Source organism: Aegilops tauschii, chromosome 1 (genome assembly GCF_002575655.3).
Source record: "Aegilops tauschii subsp. strangulata cultivar AL8/78 chromosome 1, Aet v6.0, whole genome shotgun sequence".
Classification (NCBI taxonomy): domain Eukaryota; kingdom Viridiplantae; phylum Streptophyta; class Magnoliopsida; order Poales; family Poaceae; genus Aegilops; species Aegilops tauschii.
The window spans coordinates 190,583,985-190,602,214 of record NC_053035.3 but is presented as its reverse complement, the minus strand read 5'-3'; positions in this window follow the sequence as shown (position 1 = coordinate 190,602,214).

Sequence of the window (18,230 nt, the reverse complement as noted above, 5' to 3'; positions counted from 1 at the left end):
GGTGGTGGATTGCCTCTTGGGCTGATGATGAACAGTACAAGGGGAAGAACAGCCTCCTGAGATTGAGGTGTTCTTGTGCTTGCCGAACTTGTGTGAGTGAGGGCTCGATCAGATCAGATCCAGCCGAGGTTAGCCCCTACCGTGTTGGCTAGTTCTACTTATATAGGCCCTGGTCCTCTTCCCAAATATTGAGCGGGAAGGGAGCCAACAACGGCGGGCAAATTTGAAGTGGGACAGCCAGTACAAGCTATCCTGACAAAAGTGGTCTTCGCCTGCGAAAGGCTCTGGTGGTGACGCCGTCTTGGGCTCCACGATGACCTCCGTCTTGCTGTCCTTCTGGTATTGGTCTTGTTGCACCGATATGGCAACCTTTGCCTGATGCCTCGGTACTCCTCGCGTGCGCTGGCCTCCTTAGCACCAAAGAGGAAACAAGGACGCTGCGCGCGCTCGCGCCCGCCTGGCGCCCGCCTGGTGCCCATCGTCATGGCTCACGTCACGAGAGCCTCGTGAGGTTTGCCTCGCCTTGATATCTCCGCTCCTCGTGAGCCCGCCTGGCTAGGCCACTCCTGAGGAGGTCTTGCATCGTCCGCCTCGTGAAGCTTGGCCCCTCGCGAGGGTCTTGAATGCTTTGTTGATGAAGATGGGCTGTACGGCCCGCTGGCTTAGCCACGCCGTGGGCCGCAGGCAGGCAAGTCTAGGGACCCCCGTTCCCAGAACGCCGACACAGCCCGTGTTAACATGTAATGTAAGTTCATCCTTCTCAAGCCTTCAAACTTTATTCTAGTATAGATTTGGATAGGCATCATTTCCTCCACTGCTGTTTACATCTGATTGGATGTTTGCAACAACTACCAGTTTTAAATTGTAGTTGTAAAAACATGTTCCTTATGCGGAACAGATCCATTTATTTGCTTATATAATTGTGAAACCTGTTACGTGTCTCCTTGTTTCTCTTTCAGAGTCGTATCTCTTATGCCAGGCAGAACTTTAGGAAAGATAGTGAGCCAAACCATCTTGAGGACAGCGAGATGACCCCAAGGTCCTGTCTTGATGAAGACAGTGAGTTGAAGCTACTCACCAGCAGGTGTGAGACAACCTCTGTGCAGTCGCTGCCTCAATCAGTTCGACTTCTTCAGTCTCAACTTAAAGCGGAAAGGCTTGCTTCAGCTCAGGTCCGCCTTGAAGTCAAAGATGTAATGAAGATGTCAGGGGACTGCCTTGCGCACTATGGTGCCATATAGCTAGGGATGAAGCATCTATCGTTGACACAACTGAGGTCTCATCAGCTTGTTCGGCTACTTGCGGGGCCCGAGCTTGCCAGGTCTAGTGCCTTCTGAAGTGCTCTCAGTTTTGTATTTTCTTTTGTCGGCACGTTTATATGCACTGGTGGCGACCTTTGATGCCCAGTGTATGTAATCCGCGGTCATGTTGCACTTTATTATCACCGCTAGTGAACTTTGATTCCCAGTGGATGTAATATGCCGTGATTTCTTTATTGTATAGTCTAGGTTTATTCTTTGGTCGGTATGCTGTAATTTAGGCCGGAAGGTTCAGTGGATATCAGTGTTGTCGGTCTTCAGGCCGGCCCGTTACTCATATGGGCCAATACGTGGGCCTATAATCATCTTGGGCCATTAGTAGATCTAAACCTATAGTAGTTTCCCGCCATTAACAGGCCATGGGCTACATATTTACTGTAGTGACACTGGGCTTCCTACGGGCCGTAGAAACAATGGGCCTTCTACGGTCCGTAGAAACAATGGGCCTTCTACGGGCCGTAGAAACAATGGGCCTTCTACGGGCCGTATCATCAATGGGCCTTAGACGGGCCGTATGATCGGTTGGCCAAACATGGGCCAAAAATAGACCGCATTATGGCCGTAAACGGGCTAGAGTTGGAGTCGTCCGTTCATGGGCCAACCATATCAGGCCGTCGTTAATAGGCCGTATTTGATGACGCTATGAAAACGGCCCAACGTATTAACGGGCCACAAACGGGCCGACTGTAACCACGGGCTGAATTTGGCCCACAAGCAGAAAATGGCAGTAACGGGCCAGAAGTAACCGAATGCTGGAAATGAGCCCAAGAATAAATGGGCCCTGAGAAGGCCGAAAGATAACATGGATTGCAAATGGCCCAATGGATTAATGGGCCGTTAATGGGTATAAAGTGATACACTGTTCATTACGGGCCAGTTTCACCACGGGCCGTTAATGGGCCAAGAGTTACAAAGGGCCTCATATGGGCCGAAAGACGTCATGGGCCATACATGGGCCGGAACTTAAAATGGGCTGGAATCATATTGGATGGCCCAGATGACGCTACAGGGCCTAATTCGGATAGGTCGTAACGGGCCCTGGGTTAGCGGGCTGTAAATGGGCTATATGCGAACAGGCCGTTAACAGGCTTTCCGTGGGCCGGCCCGCCACCTTTTGACCAAGTCAAACGGGCCGGCCTTTTCACAGGAATGGGCCTCTGTTCGACCGTGCCACGTGTCGGCATATCATAGGCGCCTTCAGTCCAATGAGTGGATGACATCTGTCCCAACGGTGAGCCTACACATGTTTCCTCCAGCCAATGATGATTTTACACGTGGAAAATCCCCATCGGTCGGGGCTGTTAGCGGGTTATCGGATCCAAAACCGGACCCGATAGCTTAACGGCGTTCTGTTACGGTGGATGCCACGTATCGGTCACCCTTGACGAAAGCACTTCTGTGATGCGCGATTTATCATCATGGAAGTGGACACTTCCGTGATGATAATTTTGGTAATGTCATGGAACACTTCTACGACAGCACAGGTATGACTATCTTGATTCTGTCATAAAATTGTCATGGATGTACATGCATGACAAAAAACGCGACCTACTGTGACAAACACGTATCATCACGGAAGTGTATTTTTTTGTAGTGTTAACGGCCACTCTACCTGTCTTCAGGACCCGCACGCAGCTCTCCCTTGGTTGTGGCATGTTAAATAGCCCGATTTCTTATTGCACAACTTGTAGAAATACGCTTTGACGCATCAATCAAACTATAAGGGGAACAGCTTGCGGCCTAACTTTTGCGGCACTAGCTTACTACCTTTTTTCCTTTTTTGATAATCTTCTCAAGTTGCACCCGTACACTTTGGTACGCTTTAATCTGCCAGGGGCTTCATTGCGACCCATAATATGACAACAAAGTCCGGACACTTTTTACAATACAGTTCGGCACCCCGAATTTAGCATTATATGCATTGGCTCCGAATCATGTCTTTGGTCAATAGTTGGGTTGCCCGGCTCCTGTGCTTACTACCTTACGTTCCACTATATCGGCTAGGGTAGTAAAGGGAGAACTACTGCGATTGTGTCCTGGTTTATCCGGATGAGCACCTCAGTAGAGAAAGCCGAAAACTGACTGTCATGATGCGGCGAGAGCCGGTCAGCTCTTCGGAGGTTTCAAATCTTTAGCGATTTTTTCCGCATTGTGCGACGAATCGGCTCTTACCCAATCAGGTGTTTACAGTACCCTAGTTCGGATACTAGGGGCTGCGCCTAAATATTTATTGTAGAACTCCTATGGCTAATTGAGGGTGATAAAGCCACATAGTCTGATTGCCTAGTTCGTTGCGCTAAACACCTCCTTCAAGGACCAAACAAATTGGATCAAGAGTGTTTAGATTCCATCCCGAACACCCTCGTACTACCTACGTGGGGGCTGAAGCCGATGACTGGCCATCTCTCAAAATTTAATAAACACGGCCGCACAGGAGGTAAAATATTAAACAAACATTAAATTACATAACGACTTTGTTTCATCATACAAGGCAAAGACAACAGGAATGTATTCATTCGAAGATAATGTCTTGCGCAGATTGCGTCGCCACAATACGAGACCCCTCCAGGACGTGTTCAAAATAACGCCCGGGCGTGCAGTGCTCCTTGCCCTCAGGTGGTCTCTCCGTCGCAAGCTTGACGGTGTTCATCTTCGCCCACTGCACCTTGATGCGAGCGAAGGCCATGCGCGCGCCCTCGATGCAGACCGACCTCTTGATGACGTTCAGCCGAGGGCAGGCATTCACCAGCCGCTTCACAAGCCCGAAGTAGCTGCTGGGTATAGCTTCGGCAGGCCACATCCGGATTATTAAGTCCTTCATGGCCAGTTCGGCCACCCTATGCAGCTCGACCAGCTGTTTTAGCTGATCGCTAAAGGGCATTGGATGTTCTGGCGCAAGATATTGCAAACAGAATAGTTTCTCCGTTGAGCTCCCTTCTTCGGCTCAGAAGAACTCCGCAGCATCAGAAACACTGCGCGGCAGATCCGCAAACGCCCCTGGAGAAGTCCAAATCCGGGTTAGTAAGAAATACCTTTTCTCCACATACTTGCTTTGCATACTAAATGCCTTACCCGCCGCAATTTTCTTGGCCTCTTGGATCTCCTGGAGGGCGCCCTGGGCTTCAACCCGGGCCTCTTCCACGCTTTGGTGAGCCTTGGCGAGTTCGGACTCTTGAGCCGAAACATCGCGCTCCAAGGTCTCGCATTTCTTCACGGCATCCTGGAGCTCTTGCTGGACCTCATCAAGCCTGTCCTCGTGCTTCTCACGGGCGGCTCGTTCCTTGGCAGCTTTCTCCTTGGCCTCGGCCAGGGCCTTTTTAAGGACCTCGACCTCGGTCGCCGCTCCTACAAATATCATGGCACTACGGTCAACACACATCATTCATTCTTTCCGAATATACAGCAAGTCACAACACACCTTGCTTGTCCTCCAGCTGCCTTTTTACAAGGCTGAGCTCTTCTTCGGTCTGCTCCAACCTCTGCTTTAGTCTGGAGACCTCTGCAGCATGAGAGGTTGCGGCCAGCAATGACACCTCCTTATTGACATAAGACATATTTAGTTAGTTCCCTGCAAAAATTACTTGATCCTCTCTCCGGTTTTTCTTTCCGAAACCCGAACAGTGTCTCAGGGGCTACTGTGTATACTAGGATTTTCTCTTTCGCGTTGTTTACCTCAAAACCTGTCAGCAGGCTGCTGCAGGCTTCGGTCAGTCTGCTCTTGACGGACTGAACCCTCTCAACCACCATACCCATAAGGATACGGTGTTCATCCACAATGGAAGTGCCCCGTAGCGCTTCCAGCAGATTATCCGGTGCCTCTGGTTGGACAGAGGTCACCGGCCGGATAGGCACACCTCCTTCTCTCGAAGGAGGCTGCTCGCTGGATTCCGGAGCCGTATAGGTCTCCGAAACTGTATTCGGCTGGGGTCCGAACTAAACATGGCCCCCATCGCCAGTCTCCATGGAGATTTGCTCCCCCATGTGTCTAGCGACCGAGGTTTCGCCCTCCGGCGCCTCCCGACGGCCTCCTGAACCTCCTCCTGGCCTGGGAAGGTCCTTCGGGGCAGCACCTCAGCATCGCCCTTGGCCTTGGGATAGTGAGCGGCCGACGGTAACTCGCTGGCCATCGCCTTTGAATCCAGTGAACCTCCTGATGAGGATCGCAGGGAGCTGTCATGGGCCGGACTGCAATAGCATAATTTAAGATGTTAATACCATGAAGTGGAAGGGCCGGATACATGGACGTATACGGGTTTTTAGTACTCACGACTCGGCCAGGGGCTTGCTTCGGGGGCGTCGCTCTGGGCTACTTTCGACATCCCACGCAGAGTTTTCTGCGAGGGAGCTCTTCCCCCTCTTGGACGCCTCCGCCTCCAGGTTCGTGGAGGCCGCCCTCTTTTTCCTTCCCCCCTCAGGGGGAGAATTTCTCTCCTCCTCCTCATCGTCGCTCTCGGCGGTGGAGGACGGAGTCTCGTCGTCTTCGGACGTCACATCCGAAGCACCCTTGCGACGAGGGCCACTTTTGGCCCCCTTGGCCTTCTTCTCCAGCGCCTTGTAGGGCACCAGAACCAGCGTCTTTGCCAAGGGTGGGATGGCTGGTTCCTCAGGCAGCGGAGCCGAACACCGAATCCACTCCGCCTTCTTCGTCCAGCCCTGAAGGATGAATGGTGAAGCTTAAGTATCTCCACTGAACAAGCAAGTAAAGGATGCATCTTGAAACGGGAAAAAACTTACCGGACTGGCGGGATGGGCTAGGGCACGCCCACGGTCCTCGGTCGTCGCCGGAGGAATCTCCTTACCCGTGAAAAGCACCTTCCAGATGTCCTCGTGCGTGGTTCCGAAGAACTGTTGCAAAGTCCGGTGCTTGGCTGGATCAAACTCCCATAAATGGCAAGTACGGCTCTGGCATGGAAGGATCCGGTGAACTAGCATCCCCTGGATCACGTTGACAAGCTTGATGTTCTTGTCCACCATGCTCTAAATACGCATTTGTAGCACTATCAGCTCGTCTGACGAAGGCCAATTCAGGCCCTTCTCTAGCCAGGAGGTGAGCCGCATTGGGGCACCGGCTTGAATTCGGGAGCCGCGGCCCAGGTGGCATTGCGAGGCTCTGTGATGTAGAACCATAGTTTCTGCCACTCCTTGACAGTCTCCATGAAGGTACCTTTGGGCCATGTGACGTTGGGCATCTTGCTCACCATGGCGCCTCCGCACTCTGCATGTTGACCGTCCACCACCTTCGGCTTCACGTTGAATATCTTGAGCCACAGTCTGAAGTGGGGAGGAATGCGGAGGAAGGCCTCGCACACGACAATAAATGCCGAGATGTTGAGGAAGGAGTTTGGGGCTAGATCGTGGAAATCTAGCCCGTAATAGAACATGAGTCCGCGGAGGAAAGGGTGGAGAGGAAACCCTAGCCTGCGGACGAAATGGGGGATGAACACCACCCTTTCATTGGGCTTCGGGGTGGGGACGATTTGCCCCTTGGCCGAAAGCCGGTGGGCGATTTCTTTCGCCAGATACCCGGCCTCCTGAAGATTGGTGATGTCCTTCTCCTTACTGGAGGAGGCCATCCACTTGCCTTGTGCTCTAGATCCGGACATGATTCAGTGCTTTCTTGAGACGAAAAAGGTGAGGACTTGGGCACTGGAGCTCGAGAATGGAGGGACAGAGAGAGGGAGAAGGCGTGGGTGAAAGAAGGGAATTCTTACCTCCTTATAAAGGCCGTGAATATCAAGCGCCCCCACTCGCCTTAAAACTCGCCTGTTCCCAAGGGCTGTGCAAACGACACGGTTGGATTACCCATGCCTGTATTGATGAGAATCCCGCAATAAGGGGACACGATCTCTGCTTTGACAAGACGTGCCAATGAGACCGCGTCTCGAAGCGGCAGGCCAAAAAACGGTTCGAAATAATGACCGAGTGGTGATGTGGTGTCGCATTACGAAAAAGTTGTCAGCGGATTAGACTCGTGAAATATTATACTCTCTGCGGTTGTGTGTGGGATTTTTTTTGCAGAGCCGGACACATTTGTTGCGTCCGAAGGCTGTGTTGGAGTATTCGGAGAAGGAACCTGCCTTGCAATGCCGAAGACAATTTGCGCGCCGGATACCTCGTCATTGAAGCCTGGTTTAGGGGCTACTGAGGGAGTCCTGGATTAGGGGGTCTTCGGGCGTCCGGACTATGGTACGTGGGCCGGACTGATGGGCCGTGAAGATACAAGACCGAAGACTATCTCGCGTGTCCGGATAGGACTCTCCTTGGTGTGGAAGGCAAGCTTGGCGTCCTGATATGAAGATTCCTTTCTCTATAACCGACTTTGTACAACCCTAGTTCCCTCCGGTGTCTATATAAACCGGAGGGCTTAGTCCGTGGGGACAGAGAATAAGACTCATAGTCATACAGGCTAGACTCTTAGGGTTTTAGCCATTACGATCTCGAGGTAGATCAACTCTTGTAATACCCATATTTATCAAGATCAATCAAGCAGGAAGTAGGGTATTACCTCCATAGAGAGGGCCCAAACCTGGGTAAACATCGTGTCTCCTGTCTCCTGTTACCATCGACCTTAGAGGCACAGTTCGGGACCCCCTACCCGAGATCCGCCAGTTTTGACACCGACAGGGGTAACTGCTGTAATAATCTCGTCTGTTGCGCTTCCCCACGATCCGCATTGAGTGCGCGACATGGGGGTCGTGCACGGAACGGTCGCAGCACGCCTGCGAAAACGCCTTCACATCAAACAGTAAAGAGGCAGCCCCGCGCCTTCCCCATAAAAAGAGGAATCCGCAGGGGTGCTGCTCATTTACCCCCTTCGCCCATTCCAATCTAGGAATCGCCGTCTTCTTCTTCTTCCTCGAGCCCAAACCAAAGCTTCCTCCTCCGTCCGCCGCCGCCGCGCCCTCACCGCTCTCGGTCCCCCGCCCTCCCTCGGCTGCTATGGTGCCCAAAACGAGCAAGGGCAAGGGAGCATCCAAGAAGAGCGTGGGGGAAGTGGTGCCGGAGAGCGAGCTGGTGAAGATGCGGAAGGAGCACGTCATCTTCGCTCCAACGCTCGACGCGCGTGCGCTCAAGGACCGATACCTGTGCATGTGGGGGAGAGAGACGACACAGCACCCGGCCACCATGTCATCCCAGCTTCTTGCACCAAGCCCGCCCCAGATAAATTCCCTTTCTTTGTCGATTACTTCTACTGCGGACTCTGCCCCCCATTTTCGGATTTCTTCATCGACATCATGCGCACCTTCGGATTCCACCTCTTGGACTTCACGCCGAATGCCGTGGCGTGCATGGCCACCTTTGCCCACCTCTGCGAGAACTTTGCCGGGGTCGTCCCCAACATGGCGCTCTTCCGCCACTACTTCGTCCCCCGCATCCAGCCTGGAGGGGCCCTTTCTGGCTGCATCACCTAGATCCCGAGGGCCTTGATGAAGAAGACGTACCCAGATGGGACCCATAAGGAGAAGTGGGATGAATGGCAGGGCAAGTGGTGTTGGATTGTGGAATAGGACCCGCTGCCATTCTGTATGCCCCGGCAGACGAAACTGATCTGCGGCGGCAACTGGCGCGACCTCGACCCTCAAGACGGGAAGCTCACAGTTGCAACCACTAGGATCCTTCGCCTCAAGGACACCGGTCTCACAATCGAGATGATTGGGGCCGACTTCCTCCACCGCCACATCGCCCCTCTTCAGAACAAGGGGTGGCCAGCTTGGGAGTATCGGAATGCGGCGGACATCATGAGGCTGCGCCCCGGCCTGAAAAACACCTCGACAGTGATGCAGCATGCGGCTCTCTGGCAAAAGTTGTTCGACCTCAAGGCCGACAAGCTGCTCAGGTTGCCGGCGGGTGTGATCCCTTTGTGCAACAACTCCCCTCTGACCTCCATCATTGCCATGATGCCGGTGTTCAACGCCCATGGCCTTGACCAGACCTGGCCCGAGCCAGACACAGAGTAGGTGCAAAAGTTTTTTGACAACTTGTCGAAGAGGGCCATCCGGGAAGAAACGCAACTCATCTGCCCCACCACTGATGAGGAGGTGGCGTACATTGCCAGCAGGGCGGAAGAGGCAGCCCTTGCCAAGGAGGCCGGCAGCGTTGGCTTCCGGGGAGAAGAGGCCGATGTAGAAGAAGACTTTGCCGGGCGGGAGGAGCCTGCCGGGGAGCAGAGTGGCACCGTTGCCGGGGGCCCTTCTGCCGAGGAGATAGCCGAAGAGGTGGCTGATGAGGCTGATGAGGAGGAGCCGCATGAGGAGCCCCCAGTCCCGGGGAAGAAGAAGTGTTTTCTTCGGTGGGTTGGCTCCGTCAAGCCAGCCCAGCAGGCCTCCTTGCACGAAGAGGTCCGCGTCAAGGGGGCGGCCGGCAAGGCCGCACAGCGGCAAGAGGCCCAGCCGCAACCTATGCGCCAGACGAGGCGCACGGCTGTGGCAGCAAGGGAAGCAGCGGCCGTCGCCACCGCCACGGCAAAGCGGCCAGGTCTTCATCTTCACCCCCTCGTACGGACACCATACCAGAGGCCGACTTTGGCCTCTCTTCTTTTAGCCCGAGGAGGGAGAGGAGCCGAAAGAAGAAGACAAGTAAGCGCCTCACTGATTTCTTCATCTCCCGAGTCCCTGTTTTGCTACCTTATCTGATTTGATCTGGCCCTGACTTGTTCCCGCAGAGACACGGAAACGCTGGCACAGAGGATGCGAAGAAGGCCAAGACCTCAGCGGGCGACGAGCCCCCGGCAGGCACCTCTGGTGCGCCAGAGACAATCACGATCAGCGCAGATCCCAGCCCACAACACAGCCCCAAACCTAGCCCCCAGCGTGAGCCCGTTACTCACTTCCTGCTAGCGAGCATCGAGGTGTGTATCTTTACTGCTAACCTTGCCGGGTTTGCAGGAGAAGAGCGGCAACAGGAGGGGCCGCTGAGGGCCACCCCCGACATACCTCCTCCATCAACCACACCGCCCAGGGAGGGATCCCCGGCAAGGGCTTCCACCGATGAGCCCATGTGCGTGGAGGAGGAGCCGACGAGCATAGGCGCCGGCAGCTCCATTCTGGCAACGAGTGTTGCCGGCGAGGGAACTACCCCTCTACAGCTCGTCACAGGTAAGCCGCCTGCTTCCTGGCTTTTGCCACCTTTCCAGTTTGATCTTTTTCTCTTTTTTGTTTGCTTTGAGCTTCAATCTTGGTTTCATCTTGTTTCTCCTCCTTGGCTTCCACATCCCCCTTTGGTGGATCAGATGGATGTCGATGCCACCAGCGAGGAGACCGCCAAGGATGCTGCCGCCGAGGCCGCCAAAGTCACTGCCGACGAGGCCGCCAAGGACGTGCGTGAAAAGGTCGCCAAGGGGTCTGCCGGGGAGGCTGGCAAGGAGACCGGTGACCGTACTGACGACATCCCTGCCGCAGGGGCGCCTGGCACTACATCGGTCCCGGAGTCCTCAGCTGTCGGGGAGACGGTGGTCGAAGTCCAACTGTCAACTTCCGAGGCCCCCACCTTGAGTAGATACCTGAAGGTAGGCGACGATCTGTTCGTCAGCATCCCGGGGACGGCAAGCACCGGAGCACCTACCGAGGGGGAGGTTTTTGACGAAGAATTCATTGCCGCCGCCGGGCTCAAGGTCGTTGACGAGCCGAGTGCCAGTAGCAGCAGTTCCAAGGAAGACCAGCTCCTCCAAGCCATGAGCAGCAACTTTCAGAAGCTCCAGGTGCTGCACCGTGCCCGCAAAGAGAAGCTGGACTCCAGGGCGACGGTTGTCGACGCGGCAGAGGCAGACTTCCAGAAGCACGTCGAGCAGATGCAGGTCTGGTTTGTCGCGGCCCGACAGGAGCTAAAGACTAGCCAGGAGTAGTTATGCCATCATTTGAACGAGCTCCTCCTGAAGCAGTCCGACATTGAGAAGGCCCAAGAGGAGGCTGCTGCACAGGCTGCCAAGGATGACGCCCAACTCAGGGAGCGCCGTTTCTTGCTCGACGCTCAAGAAGAGGACCTTGCCGCTCGCGAAGAGGCACTTGCCGCCAAGATCCACGGCAAGGATGAAGAAATCAAAAAACTTGTCGCACAGCGGACCCAAGAGCTGGAGCCAAAGCATAAGGACACACTCGATGCTCTGGTCCTGGATCATGCCAGCAAGTTGAAGGAAGCCGTCGATGCCGCCAAATCCGCAGAGGCCACCAAGAACGAGCTGGCTGGGAAGGTGGAGAAGATGGAGGTGGAGCTGGAGAAGCACAACAAGGAGGTCTCGTCACTCAAGAGCGACAGAGGCAAAACTGCCTACACCTTGGCGGAGTTGCAGGTCATCATATCTGAGAAGACCAAGCAGATCTCTGCCGCCAACGACTCCGTTGCCGATCTGAAGATGAAGCTGACGACACTGGAGGAGTCCCTTGAAGGCAACAGGGCTCGTGAGAAGACCCTGGCTAAGGACCTCCAGGAGGAGAAGCAACTGCTTGAGAGTGTCGCTGCCACCTACAACGACTATGTGGAAGGCGTGAGGATCTAGACTGAGTGCCTCATCGACGTTGCGGAGAGGCTCACCACGAGGAGAGAGTGACGCCGAGCGCCAGGCTAACCATGTTCTTCGAGGCCGTCCTCGACGCCCTGCAGCTGCTCCACTCCACCTGAGCAACCCAGTTGGCCAACGAATCCCGCAAGCTCTGCCGGGGCGTCGTACTCAAGGTGCTCACCAAGGTGGCATACAGGAACCCTGGCCTCAACCTCACCAACATGCTAGACAGCTTGCCGGAGGATGCAAATCGCAAGGCGCTTGAAGAGCTCATCGCACCCATCGCCGACTTAGTCGACCAAGTCAAGAGGGTGGAAGGCCAGCGCTGGGACTAGCCGCTTCGCTTCTTCTTGCCGCCATGAATTCGTGCCCAAGACGCTTTATCTTAAGTCAGAACTGCGGCAACCATTGATGTAATATAACTTGCTGTGTTTCGGATTGAATGCATGATATCTTCCTCGTCTGATCTCTCTTTGTATGGCATACACCCTACGCTTTGTTGGGAAAAAGCTTGCCGGTGTGCGCACCCTTGCCGCGAGCGCTTTGAGGACGGATCCTTAGCAGCCTGCTGGGGGTGCCGCCGCCGGCAAGGCACCTTGCCGTTCTTAGCGCAGCCACTTGAACCGTTGAGCAGACTCGAAATAGAGCAAGGGCGCAACCAATCCCGACAAAGTTCCCTCGCGTGCAGGTTTTCCATACAAGAACCTAAACTATTCGAGGAAAATAACCTTACATTTAAAAGAAATTCACTCAAGGTTTCGTGACTTAGCTTTTCGCTGCCGTGTTCTATGGAAAGAGCAGCGGCTCTCTGAAAGACCTCATTGATCTTAAATTGGATTTGGAAGATGCCGCTCCGAACATCGCCTGTTGGTGTCCACACTCTCTATCCCCCGGCAAACTTGTATGCGAGGGAACCTTCTATCCTTGGAGAAAAAGAAAGAAGAGAAAATAGAGACATGGAACCTTGGCGGTTCATCAGTACTTGCTGGAAGCAAACGTAGTACAATATCCTGGATAAGCATGCATATATATAAACATGGAAATCAACAAGAAATGCACATATTTAACTTATTTAACTGCGCACAGGGTTTGCGCCTGGCTCTGTACATAGGGTTATATGCCTTGCCGGCAAGGCTAGTACAAAAGTGGGTTGCCGGGACTCCCCTCATGGGTAAAACTTGCGAAGATGTTCGATATTCTAGGAGTTGCTCACTGGAATGCCATCTTCAGTCTCCAGGCAGACTGCGCCGGGCCTGGTGACTCGTATTACCCGATAAGGGCCTTCCCACTTTGCCGTCAACTTGTTGGAATTCTTGGCCGACTGAACGGACCGAAGAACAAGGTCGCCTTCGTCAAGGCTTTGGGCGTGAACCTTGTAGCTATGGTAGCGGTGCAAGGCTTGCTGGTAACGCGCAGCTCGCACAGCAGCCTGAAGACGATCTTCCTCAAGGAGCGTAGCATCATCTTGCTGCAACTGCTCTTGCTCAAGCTCATCATAAGCGAGCACTCGAGGTGACCCGTGTATGAGTTTTGTGGGGAGAACCGCTTCTGCCCCATACACCAGGGAGAAGGGCGTCTGGCCGGTGGCTCGATTCGGTGTCGTCCTGATTGACCAAAGAATCGCTGACAACTCATCAATCCAGCGTCTTCCGCACTTGTGCAGCCTGTCAAAATTCCTTGTTTTGAGGCCCCGCAGCACTTCAGCATTTGCCCTTTCTACCTAGCCGTTGCTTTTTGGATGAGCAACAGAAGCAAAACAGATTTTGCTGTCGAGGTCCTGGATATATTGCATGAAGGTGCGGCTTGTGAACTGTGTGCCGTTGTCGGTGATGACTCTGTTTGGCACACCAAAACGGCAAACTAGTCGCTTGAAGAACTTGACAGCTGATTGTGTTGTCACCTTCCTCACTGCTTCCACTTCCGTCCACTTTGTGAACTTGTCGATCACAACGTACAAGTACTCAAAGCCCCCGATAGCACGGGGGATAGGGCCCAGTATGTCGAGCCCCAAGACTGAAAATGGCCAGGAGAGAGGGATCGTTTGAAGAGCTTGAGCTGGCTGATGGAGTTTCTTTCAATGGAACTGACACGCTTCACACTTGGTTACTAGTGCAGTTGCATCCTGGAGGGCAGTGGGCCAAAAGAAACCTTGCCGGAATGCCTTGCCGGCAAGAGCCCTTGATCCTATGTGAGAGCCACATCTGCCTCCATGTATCTCTGCCAGCAGCTCCAGTCCGTCCTCCCGAGGAATGCACTTCAATTTCACGTTGTTCGGTCTTTTTCTGTATAGGACATCGTCCACAAATTGGTACATGTTAGACCGACGGGCTACTTTCACTGCTTCTTCCTGTTCCTCAGGGAGTTCCCCCATTTGGAGGAACTGAACGACGTGTTGTGCCCATGTTGGAGCCTGAGGCTCGTCGGCGAGGACTAAAGGCACATTCTCTGCCATGGGAGCAGTTGTCTCTACGGCAAGGGCTTGAGGCCCTGCCGGAGCTGTCGCTCCCCGGCAAGCTTGGCGTCCCCAACAACTTCCTTGCCCGCAGCTCCTGGGAGCTCAGCGGGAAAGTAATTGCCAGGGCATGACTTCCTTCGCTTATTCTGTTCTGCCGATGGTTCAATGAATGCCTGAGTTAATTGGAGCACAAAGGTCCCTGGTTCCACAGGTAACTTGAGGGCAGCACGTTTTGACAGGTTGTCAGCAATGCTGTTCTCTGCTCGAGGAACATACTCTGCTTCTACACCATCAAAACGCTCCTCAAACTTCCTCACTTCATCTATGTAAGCTTCCATCAACGGGCTCTGATAATCCTTGTTAACTTGCTTGACGACAAGCTGTGAATCACCTCTAACGATGAGCTTCCTGATTCCAAGGTCTGCCGCGATCCTGAGACCGGCAAGCAGTCCCTTGTACTCCGCAGTGTTGTTTGTCGACCTCTCCCGGGGAAAGTGCATCTGGACTACGTACTTGAGGTGCTCTCCGGTGGGTGCGGCAAGCAGCACACCAGCATCGGCGCGTTGCAGCGAGAAAGCCCCATCAAAGTACATAATCTAATCACGGCTAGTTTCCTTGCCCGGGAGAGTGGTCTCTTGAATTTCTTCGTCAGGCGTTGAGGTCCATTCTGCAATGAACTCTGCCAAGGCTCTGCTCTGAATTGTCAAAGTGCTTTCAAACCTTAGACCAATGCTTGATAGTTCCAATGCCCACTCCACAATCCTTCTGGTTGCATCTGGGTTATGCAAGATCCATTGCAACGGGAAGCGAGTGATGACGGTGATCTCATGTGCTTGAGAATAGTGACGCAGCTTCCTCGAAGCCACAAGGAGGCCGAAGAGCAACTTCTGCACACCAGAGTATCTTGATCTAGCCCCCTGCAAGAGGGAGCTGACAAAATAAACTGGTTGCTACATCATCTTCTTCTGTATCACTTCGCTTGCTTGCACCGATCCTGCCTCGCCGGCACCAGACTCTGCCCTGCCGGGACCAGACTCTGCCGAGGGTCTTGCCTTGCCGGCACCAGACCCTGCCGGGGAGAGTTCTGGCTCATCATCCGACAGTCTCGCCGCCGCCACTGCTTCTTCATCAACTTCCCTCTGCGCCACTAGCGCAACACTGACCACTTGATTCGTTGCCGCTAAATATAGCAACAACATCTCTTGCGGTCTAGGCGCGACTAGTATTGGCGTAGAGGAGAGGTACCTCTTCAAATCTTGCAGCGCTGCCTCCGCTTCCGGAGTCCATTTCATTGGACCTGCCATTTTTAAAATCTTGAAAAAGGGCAGGGCGCGCTCAGCAGATTTGCAGATGAACCTACTTAAAGCAGCAACGCAGCCAGCAAGCCGACGCACATCTTTGACTCGTCTTGGTGCTTCAATCATCTCAATCACCTTGATCTTGTCAGGATTTGCTTCGATCCCACGCTGAGACACAAAGAACCTGAGAAGTTTGCCGGATGGGACACCAAACACACACTTCTCAGGGTTGAGCTTGAGGTTGATCTTGCGCAAGTTTGCAAATGTTTCTTCCAAATCTTGCACGAGTGTTGCCTTGTCCTTGGTTTTGACCACTATGTCATCCATGTAAGCTTCCATATTTCTATGGAGCTGGGGCTCAAAACCAATCTGAACCGCTCTTGCAAACGTCGAACCAATACTTTTCAACCCGAAAGGCATTCGTATAAAACAATACGTACCACATGGGGTGATAAACGCGGTCTTCTCTTCATCTTCCTTCGTCATGAAGATTTGGTGGTATCCTGAGTAGGCGTCAAGGAAAGACAACAAGTCGCACCCGGCAGTGGAGTCCACGATCTGGTCGATGCACGGCAAAGGGAAAGGATCCTTTGGACAAGCCTTATTGATATTTGTATGTCAGGGAAACGACACCTATGGGATCTCGTGGATCCCTTCTACGGTTGGCCGGGAAAAGGAGTGCACAAAGAGCAGATCTAACGATCAACGCGAGGGATTTTTACCCAAGTTCGGGCCGCTGAGAAGCGTAAAACCCTAGTCCTGCTTGTAGTGTATTTCCGTGTTCTTGAGCTTCGGCTCATTGCTTGATGTCTACTACAAAACCTTCTTCTTGTAGACGTTGTTGGGCCTCCAAGTGCAGAGGTTTGTAGGACAGTAGCAAATTTCCCTCAAGTGGATGACCTAAGGTTTATCAATCCGTGGGAGGCGTAGGATGAAGATGGCCTCTCTCAAACAACCCTGCAACCAAATAACAAAGAGTTATTGTGTCCCCAACACACCCAATACAATGGTAAATTGTATAGGTGCACTAGTTCGGCGAAGATATGGTGATACAAGTGCAATATGGATGATAGATATGAGTATTTGTAATCTGAAAATATAAAAACAGCAAGGTAACTAATGATAAAAGTGAACGTAAACGGTATTGCAATGCGTTGAAACAAGGACTAGGGTTCATACTTTCACTAGTGCAAGTTCTCTCAACAATAATAACATAATTGGATCATATAACTATCTCTCAACATGCAACAAAGAGTCACTCCAAAGTCACTAATAGCGGAGAACAAACGAAGAGATTATTGTAGGGTATGAAACCACCTCAAAGTTATCCTTTCTAATCGATCTATTCAAGAGTCCGTAGTAAAATAACACGAAGCTATTCTTTCCGTTCGATCTATCATAGAGTTCATACTAGAATAACACCTTAAGATACAAATCACCTAGATACTCCAATGTCACCTCAAGTATCCGCGGGCATGATTATATGATATGCATCACACAATCTCAGATTCATCTATTCAAACCAACACAAAGAACTTCAAAGAGTGCCCCAAAGTTTCTACCGGAGAGTCAAGACAAAAACGTGTGCCAACCCCTATGCATAGGTTCATGGGCGGAACCCGCAAGTTGGTCACCAAAACGTACATCAAGTGGATCACATGATATCCCATTGTCACCACAGATAAGCACGATAAGACATACATCAAGTGATCTCAAATCCTTAAAAGACTCAATCCAATAAGATAACTTCAAAGGGAAAACTCAATCCATTACAAGAGAGTAGAGGGGGAGAAACGTCATAAGATCCAACTATAATAGCAAAGCTCGCGATACATCAAGATCGTGTCACCTCAAGAACACGAGAGAGAGATCAAACACATAGCTACTGGTACATACCCTCAGCCCCGAGGGTGAACTATTCCCTCCTCGTCATGGAGAGCGCCGGCATGATGAAGATGGCCACCGGTGAGGGATCCCCCCTCCGGCAGGGTGCCGGAACAGGGTCCCGATTAGTTTTTGGTGGCTACAGAGGCTTGCGGCGGCGGAACTCCCGATCTATTCTGTTCCCCGATGGTTTTAGGGTATATGGATATATATAGGCGAAAGAAGTCGGTCAGGGAAGCCACGAGGGGCCCACGAGGGTGGAGGGCGCGCCCCCCTGCCTCGTGCCTTCCTAGTTGCTTCCCTTACGTGCACTCCAAGTCCCCTGGATTGCTTCCGTTCCAAAAATAACTCTCCCGAAGGTTTCATTCCGTTTGGACTCCGTTTGATATTCCTTTTCTGCGAAACACTGAAACAAGGGAAAAAAACAGAAACTGGCACTGGGCTCTGGGTTAATAAGTTAGTCCCAAAAATAATATAAAAGTGCATAGTAAAGCCCATTAAACATCCAAGATGGATAATATAATAGAATGAATACTTCATAAATTATAGATACGTTGGAGACGTATAAGCATCCCCAAGCTTAATTCATGTTCGTCCTCGAGTAGGTAAATGATAAAAGAAAGAATTTATGAAGTGTGAATGCTAGCAGGTGCACAAGTTTGACTAATGATAATTTCAATCACCTTTACTAGCATCATTATATGTCATAACAGTAGCTTATCTCATAAAACTTTTCATGATCAAGTAACAAACTATTCACATGTTAAAGTATAGATCAT